This window comes from Mastigoproctus giganteus, chromosome 4 (genome assembly GCF_048544385.1).
Source record: "Mastigoproctus giganteus isolate SK-2022 chromosome 4, ASM4854438v1, whole genome shotgun sequence".
In the NCBI taxonomy this organism is placed as follows: Eukaryota; Metazoa; Arthropoda; class Arachnida; order Uropygi; family Thelyphonidae; genus Mastigoproctus; species Mastigoproctus giganteus.
In genome coordinates this window covers 82,816,465-82,824,470 of record NC_143578.1, presented here as the reverse complement: position 1 = coordinate 82,824,470, position 8,006 = coordinate 82,816,465, and the positions used below count along the sequence as shown (strand labels likewise).

At 36.1% G+C, this 8,006-nt stretch overlaps 1 pseudogene; it reads left to right on the top strand.

Moving 5' to 3' along the window:
- Positions 1–4,678: 4,678 nt before the first annotated feature.
- Positions 4,679–5,867, top strand: LOC150086872 (alpha-crystallin A chain pseudogene; annotated as a pseudogene).
- The last annotated feature ends 2,139 nt before the right edge of the window (positions 5,868–8,006 follow it).

Here is an 8,006-nt window from a genome sequence, read left to right as displayed (position 1 = left end):
CGGATGTCAACTTTACCCCCATGAACCATGATCTTGGTCTTGGAAGGACTTATCTTCAATTTATTTTCGTGGGTCCAAATCTGTAGGTCTTCTAGGACTATTCTAGCTGATGCTTCCAAGGCAGATCTTGAGTTGCCGCTAAGAAGTACTGTTAGATCATCGGCGTAAGCCATTATCTTGGTATTTTCAAATGTTCTCTTTATCCAGTCCTGTAACACTATGTTCCTTAATAATGGCCCTAAGATGGATCCCTGAGGACATCCTCTAGAAATTTGACGTAGAATCTGGTTATGCTTGGATCTGACTCTGACGAGTCGGTTTGTAAAGAGCTCTTGACACAAGATATAACTGTTTAGGGCATTCTGCAGAACGCAGACGTTCGAGGGCACTATCCCACCAAAGGGAATCGAAGGCACCCTTCGAAGTCTATGAATATAGCCAATGTGTATTTGAACGGAGAGTTTTCAACATGGCAAATAAAATCTACAACGGCATCCTCACAAGATCGACCTGGAGAAAACCATACTGGTCTTTTTCAAGGAAAAGAGAGTTCAACCTTAGGGCAACTAGGCGTTCCAACAATTTCCCCAAATTGGCCGATACGATCTGGGCTCGTCTGGGGGATTGTTGGGCTTTTTAATCAATCTCAGAAGAGCAGTTTTCCAGAGCTCCGGAAAGTGTCCTTCCTCCAAGCATTTGTTAAATAACTGTAATAGAATTTCAGGTTTAAGTTTTGCAGTCTCCACAATAAATATATTCTCCAGCCGGATATTTTCTTATATTGATCTGTTTTTTAACTGTCTCTAATTCTGCAGCAGTAAATGGTTCAGAATAAGAATTTGATATGTACAAGGAGTTTGCAGAGTGAATACCTCTATGAATTTCAGTATCACAACCCGAGTCATCAATCGGAAACAAGTTGTCAAGTACAACACTTACAGACCCAGACCAGTTTTTAGTCTCGACACCATTATGTACAATAGTTCCAAAGACTTCTTTAGTTTTAAGTTTGTTTCTCATAATTTTGTACAATAGTCCCCACAGGTTAGCGTTCCCTGAGTTTTGAACAAAATCGGACCAAGTTTCCTTTTTTTCTAGCTTCAATTGCCCTAACATATTTCTTCTTAAGATTAATATACCGACTATGGAGTACCTCGACATCGTCAGGAGACAAATGTCTATGTCTCTGGTAAGTTCTACCCGCTGTTGTTGTTATTTGGTTTTTAGGAGCATTAGCAACTAAGCATTAGCAACTTTCTCTGGGATATGCGGTGGTCATTCCCTGACCTTTCCGCATCCTCCGTATTTGGTGGTGACGGGTTCGAACCCCGGTCTAATCAAGAAGCGTGTGCTGCTCCTTCCCACCTGGCTACGGAGGCGCCTAGTCCTACCAGCTTGGTGAACTTGTATCCTAACGGCAGACAAGTCCGAAGACCACCAAGGGCAAGTTTTCACATTAACACTTTTAATACTTAAAAGACAAATTGCGTTTTTCATGGAATGTAATAGGACTCATCCTTGAGGCCACTATCATTTAATATTTATGTGAATGACTTTGCTCTTGTCGCGTATAAGAGTAAAACTTTTATTTTACACAGCAGTAACATAAAATTAATAACGTTCTGTAAAAAAATCAAAGAGATTGTATAAGTTTGCAGAATTCTTTGACTCTTTTGTCGTTTTTTGCAGAAGTATACCTTAAACATACAACAATGAAAAGTTTTTCAATAAAGTCAAAAAAGTTTGGAAAGTACTAGTTTAGAGGATGAATTATGAATTATAATTATTTATCCTCTAAAAATGAGTATCATCAAAAATTTCCGGCTGTCGACCCTTGAAACATACTTTTCGGATGATCGGTTCACCTGCACAGCAGGAAATTTTAGAAGGTACTTATTTTTGGGCCTCCTTCCTACAACTGGGAGGTTCGCGGAAATTTCGGGATAGCCCCATGGGGAAAGACGGTATTGCGAGACTTTTCGAACGAATAACTGGGAGAAAGTGAGCTTCGTCCTTGCCATTCGTTGTTCCGCGTTTTTCGTAGGAATGTAGCTGATTGGTAAGAGGAAAGCTGCCACCCCTGGATACAACTGTATAGAGTACAGTATTAAAAAAAAAATTAAAAAAAAGAAACCCTTTGTCATTAAATTTCTGCTGGAAAATAATGAAAAAAAAAAACAGAGAGCTGTTCCACGCCGCCACACCACTGTTGCCTCTCCACGTTATCTTTTGCAGCCAGGGTTTGCAGTGGTATTCAGGAAAAATAGATTGACGAAAAGAATGATGCTAGCAAGCTTCATTTAAAGAACCAAACAGCAGTGTGCTACCAGTTAACGCTGGATTTCTTTAAAACAAGATGCTCGCTCTATGATCAACGATGAACTCGCCGTGGATGGTTGCCTGAGCCGTACAATGGGCTCAGGAAATCATCCAAAATCTAAGAATAGGCTTTCACGAATCTGCCCCAGCCTTTGCTAGTAAACTCCCGAGAACTAGTGATAGTATATTCAAACCTGCAGACAAGTTAGGCGGTAGTTATTCAATCTCCAGCTGTGGGAGGTACCCCCCTGTGAGTGTTATCCCGTTTTTTTTTTTTTTTTTATTATACCCTCACAACAACATGCGAACCGGCCGTGAGTACACACTTGTATAAACACAATACGCGGTTGCAATATGGTTTAGATGGCGATATTCCATAAAGCCAACAAGAATAACAAACATTCAGGAAAAGGTGTGTTTATCTTGAATTATGGAGTGCCATACTGTGTTGACGGTTGTAGTCAATGTACCGAACCGTTATCACCTACATCCGGGGCTGCCGCATGCCTATGAGGCCCCCCCCCAAATGGCTAAGTAATTGTAGACAGTTATTTTAATATATTTCGTAATGATCAATGAATACATAATAAAATATATTTTGGAATTTAAATACTACAGCTATATTCTAACACCTTAAAACAAAAAATGGTTTTTAATCAAAATATTTATCATACTATTACCTTACTACATAAATTATAATTCATCTGCCAGCTCAGCTGCTTCCACTTGTCCAAGAGCTGGCTGCCGACTTCAGCATGTATGTGGAGAACAAAATGCATCGAAAACGCATCCTGTATCGGGTTTTCTTAAATAGAGTCCTTTTTAATCATTAGGTATCCCAGTTCTGCCGACGTCATCGGTCAGTTTCTCTTAGCTTGCACAATATTATCGTTTGTGATCATTCATGAAGATAAAAAATCACTGACCGATTCAATTCCAGGCCATGTAATTCTGACTGTGTTTCAGATTAACTGTTCATCAACTCAGTTTGCTTTTAATGTTAAGTTATGCTGTATAAATATATATATTTTTTCTACTTTCATTTATTTCTATGGATACTTGACATACTTGACATGAGGGAATGTTGTTTTGAAGGCCTATGGCCTATTTTATTTATAAAAAATACTGACACATTGAGATACGGTACTACAGAATTCAAATTGTTATATTTCATGTCAGATGTTTTTCCTCACATTAATACGAAATTTCAAAGAGTGCATTCGAAAATATATGGGTGCTGGTAGGGGTAGGGAATATAATAATAATAAAAATAAATAAATAAATAAAAAAAAATGGTGTGAAACGTAGTACAGTGTGTAATAATGAATCCTTTTGTCGCATCTTTTAAAACTTTAATTTTTTGATTCAAGCTTATCTTCCTATAACCGTATTTACAATTTGAGCTACACAGTTTCATTCGTAATTACGAACAACTGGCAAATTATAATTTTTCGTTCAGGCATAGATGAATTAAAAAATAAAAATCGTCGCGAATTTTTCGTCAAAATTATTTTGTTCAAACGAGACTCACAGAGCACTAATAATAAGGGAAGCTGTCGGGATCTAGAAATACTGTGAAAATTTTTGTTAAAAATGGTATTATTCGCTGAAAGAGGACTTTACTATATTTATAAATTAACAAAAATAAATGAATGCACAAAATGCTTTCATAGTTTGCTTGTTCTTCAGTCGCGTTATATATTTATTTATTATTATTATTTTTTTTAACTGTCATAGCTTTTTGGGGAGCTACTCCGTTTTTTTGCATGTGCTATTCTTAATATAACTGTTGGGTGTATTACGTTGTGGAATCCTGTTGCCATGGGTGAAATGCGAGATGACAGGAGAGAGAGACAGAGAGAGAGATTTTCTCTCACTTTAATTTAATGCAAATAAAAAATCAAAAAATTATTTTTTTACTAATGGATAATTTCACATTAACAATGGAAAAATCAAATTAAATCTTTTTCAGCACCATGACTTGTAACTACTAATATTTCATAGCCATCGTAATAAACTATTTTATAGTCTGCTTCCAACTGTTATTTATTTATTTATTATCATTATTATATATTTATTTTTTACTCTCGTTTATCCGGTAACTAAATATACAAGGTATATATTACTGATTTTCAGAAAGATATTTTAAAAATGTGTCATCGTTTTGGATCCTCGTTATACAATCATTCGCGTGGTTTCCCGCATCCCTTTCTCTTTAGCAGAGTGGCTTTATTGGTGGCCTTGTTGTTTCACCGGGATTGCGCAACAACCCAGTGATGTCAGAATCTAAACTTGCTCTCTCAGTCAATCGTCTGACGTGTAAGGTATGTTCAGTAACCTGCGTTCTGACATTAAAGGAAGATGTTTAACTATTTGAAAACAGTGTTAGCGAACTTGGCTATTCTAAACATCGTGACTAAACTGCCACGCATATAATTATTTTGGAATGTTCTAGAACGCACTTAAGAGCATATAAAAACACCTCCCGAACAGCTTCGTGAATAGAAACCTGACATCAAGTGACTGCGTTACTACTCTTTGGATTGTATCTACTTGTGAGAGGTATCACCTTTGATTCTACAGCCATGATTTTGTCTCGCGGTCTTCTGTCCTCTCTACTAGGTCCTGACTGGTGGGATCTTTTGGAGTTCCCCTCTCGTATAATCGATCGAAAATTTGGTCTTGAACTAACAGACTTACTACCGTCAAAATTTTACCAGCACTTCTATGGCAGCCCGCGAAGTCAAGTAAGTGCGCCAATTTCCGAGATGAAAAGCGACAGTGAAAAGTTCCGAGTGATGCTGGATGTGAGCAACTTTTCTCAGGAAGAAATTTCGGTCACCACAAAGGATAATAACGTGACGATCCACGGCAAGCACGAAGCAAAGGCTGACCTACATGGCTCCGTTTCCAGAGAATTTACGAACAGTTACATACTGCCAGCTGAAGTAAAATCAGAGAGTGTCGTTTCTTACCTGAGTAGCAGTGGCCTTCTCACAGTTGAAGCCCCTAAGAAACTTGCAGATGTTCCAAAATCTAATGAGAGATTCATTCCAATCAGACTGGAAGAATCGTTGCTGAGTAATGGAAAGAAAGAAAATTTGGGTTCCACGTATGTTTTAACATATCAGGCCACCAAGAAGACTTCCGAAAAGTCTTGTAATGAAAGAATAATCCCAGTAACACTAACAGATGTCGGAAAGGTGAACAGTGCGAGTTCAGAAAGTATTTCAAATGAGACTTCAGAGAGCTCAAAAGCCAATGAAAGGATAATTCCAATAGCGTTGGAAGAGTCCACTCTTACAGACGATAAAAAGAGTGAAGAACAGAAAGAAGAAACAGAAGAAATAACAATAGACTGATATGTCACTGATGGCAAACAGTTATATTGTGGTTGTCTGCTTCTGTAACTTGATATTTCGGTAAAATATTTTTATTTGATAAGCCATATTTAATTTCTACGCAGTTTTTGTATAGTAATTGCCAGTTTTATAATTTTTGCTATTGTAATAAATTTTTTTATTAAATAAACTAATGTTTGTAATGTTTTTATTAATTGATATATTAATTGGTTCTTGACAGATTTCATGTCTGAACAGCATACATACTTTGCCAGTTAAATAGTTTTCTGTTTAACTGGCAAAGTATGCATGCTGCTCAGATGTGAAATCTGTCAAGTACCAATACAAGAGATGTTTTTAGTTAGAAATTCCACACAGTTAATTCAAGTTTAGTCTAAGAGATATAAAATTTTTGGATTCCTACACAGTTAACGTTTTCTGATATAAAACATGATAATTGTACCTGGATTAGGATTTTTGTATTCCTACAGTTAACTCATTTATAATTTTACTTGAACCAAAAATAAAATTACAGATTTTTTTGGGAACGGTTTTATAAAATAACATTAGCGTTACTAACATTAGGGTGCCCTAGAAACACCAGGGAAGTGGAAACTCACTCTAGCTTTTCTGGATGGATTCCGGAAATGCCCCTATTTTTCTCTTTTTATTTCCAGAATTCGTCTTGTCCCGATTTTCATGAAAATCTTGTCAGCCTGCACTAAACAGTTTCGAAAGGAAGCCTGCTCCAAAACGGATCAGCTCAGACTTGAAACTCAACATATCTCTTTATCAGCTCAGACTTGAAACTCAACATATCTCTTGATCAGCTCAGACTTGAAACTCAACATTGGTATTTATTAGGGCTAACTCAGGACTTATGCTGAAGTCCTGGGTTAATCGCACTCTGAAACGGGTAATTGCCAGATCTTGCCCATACATACACTACCACAAAAAATGCAAGTCCATTGTTAACTATTGTGCTGGCTGTATATCGACTACATTAACACAATTGCAAGAAAGAAAAAAAAAAAAAAATCGCTCGTTGACATTTGCTTTGTCATGATGTTCTCTATTTTCATCAACATGCATTGTGACAATAAAATAAAACAAAAAACATCTAGTTAGAAAAGAGGAATTCTTAATATCGGGGTATGACCCCAGAGGGCTTTAAAAAAAGCGTACAATTGTGGCAGTGCCAAGTTTACTCAAGTGCCAGCTAAGAATGTTAGTTGGCAACGATATGAATGACACGTGTGGAAAGACGAGAAGTCGAGGTTAGCAGGTCAGCATCCTGGATAACAATCCCAGTCACTGCTGCGTTTCTGCCATGATTGGTTCTGGAGGTCATCACATTGAAGTATCGTTTCAGACGAATATTCTTGGAAGAAGCCCGAATTCCAAATTACACCCTCTTTATTTTGGCAGCCGCAAACTACAGACCACCTCTTTGTACAGTGTATCAGGTTGCTAAAAAGCTCAAATAAAAATAAAATGAATAAAAGATTTTTTATTTTATTATTATTTTTTAAATTATGTTGAACAATTTTACGTGATATGATATACATTAAAAGAAAATAGACCAACTCATTATTCCCCAATTCTTACCGATATTTGAAATGAATGTCTTTAGTTACAGGTGGCCATAAAATTTCAAAATTTCCGTTGTCGTTGACGTGCAAACCTTCTTCGCGGCCTACTGATGCCTCTGCAGTTTTTACCGACAGCTTGTGAAGTATACAGTTCATTATTTTATCTAATTAGAATTCTGAATGGAAGTCGTAAACACACTTTTTACGCATTATAACAGATATTTTACGTTATATGTTCATATTAAAAAGAGCAGATATATTATGGATATTTACCAGTCTTTAAAATATATATATATATATATTTTAATTTTATGTTTTATTAATTTTCTCTTGATTTCAATCGAAATGAATATAACTTGAATAGTATTACCCAAAACGAGAAATTGGACTTCGATTTAGTCCCACATAAAAGTCTAAAACGGACTCGCGTGAAAGTTCATTGATATATTCATACCATTACCTATGGATATGGCGAATGGGAACGGCAATCCATTCCGAGCCCTGTAAACAATATCACTGCCAAAAACTAACCTTTAATTTTTAAAATAAAGAAAAATAACTCCTTTATGTCGCTTTAAAAAATATGTGTGTATATATATATATATATATATATATATATGAAATATGAAAACAAAGATGTGGAAAAACAGGAAAAATAAGGAAAAACAGTACGTGTACCTGAATGCGCAAAGCAGCAAAACAGGATACATGTATATAAATAATATAAAATAAAAATATATAAAAATAAAATAAA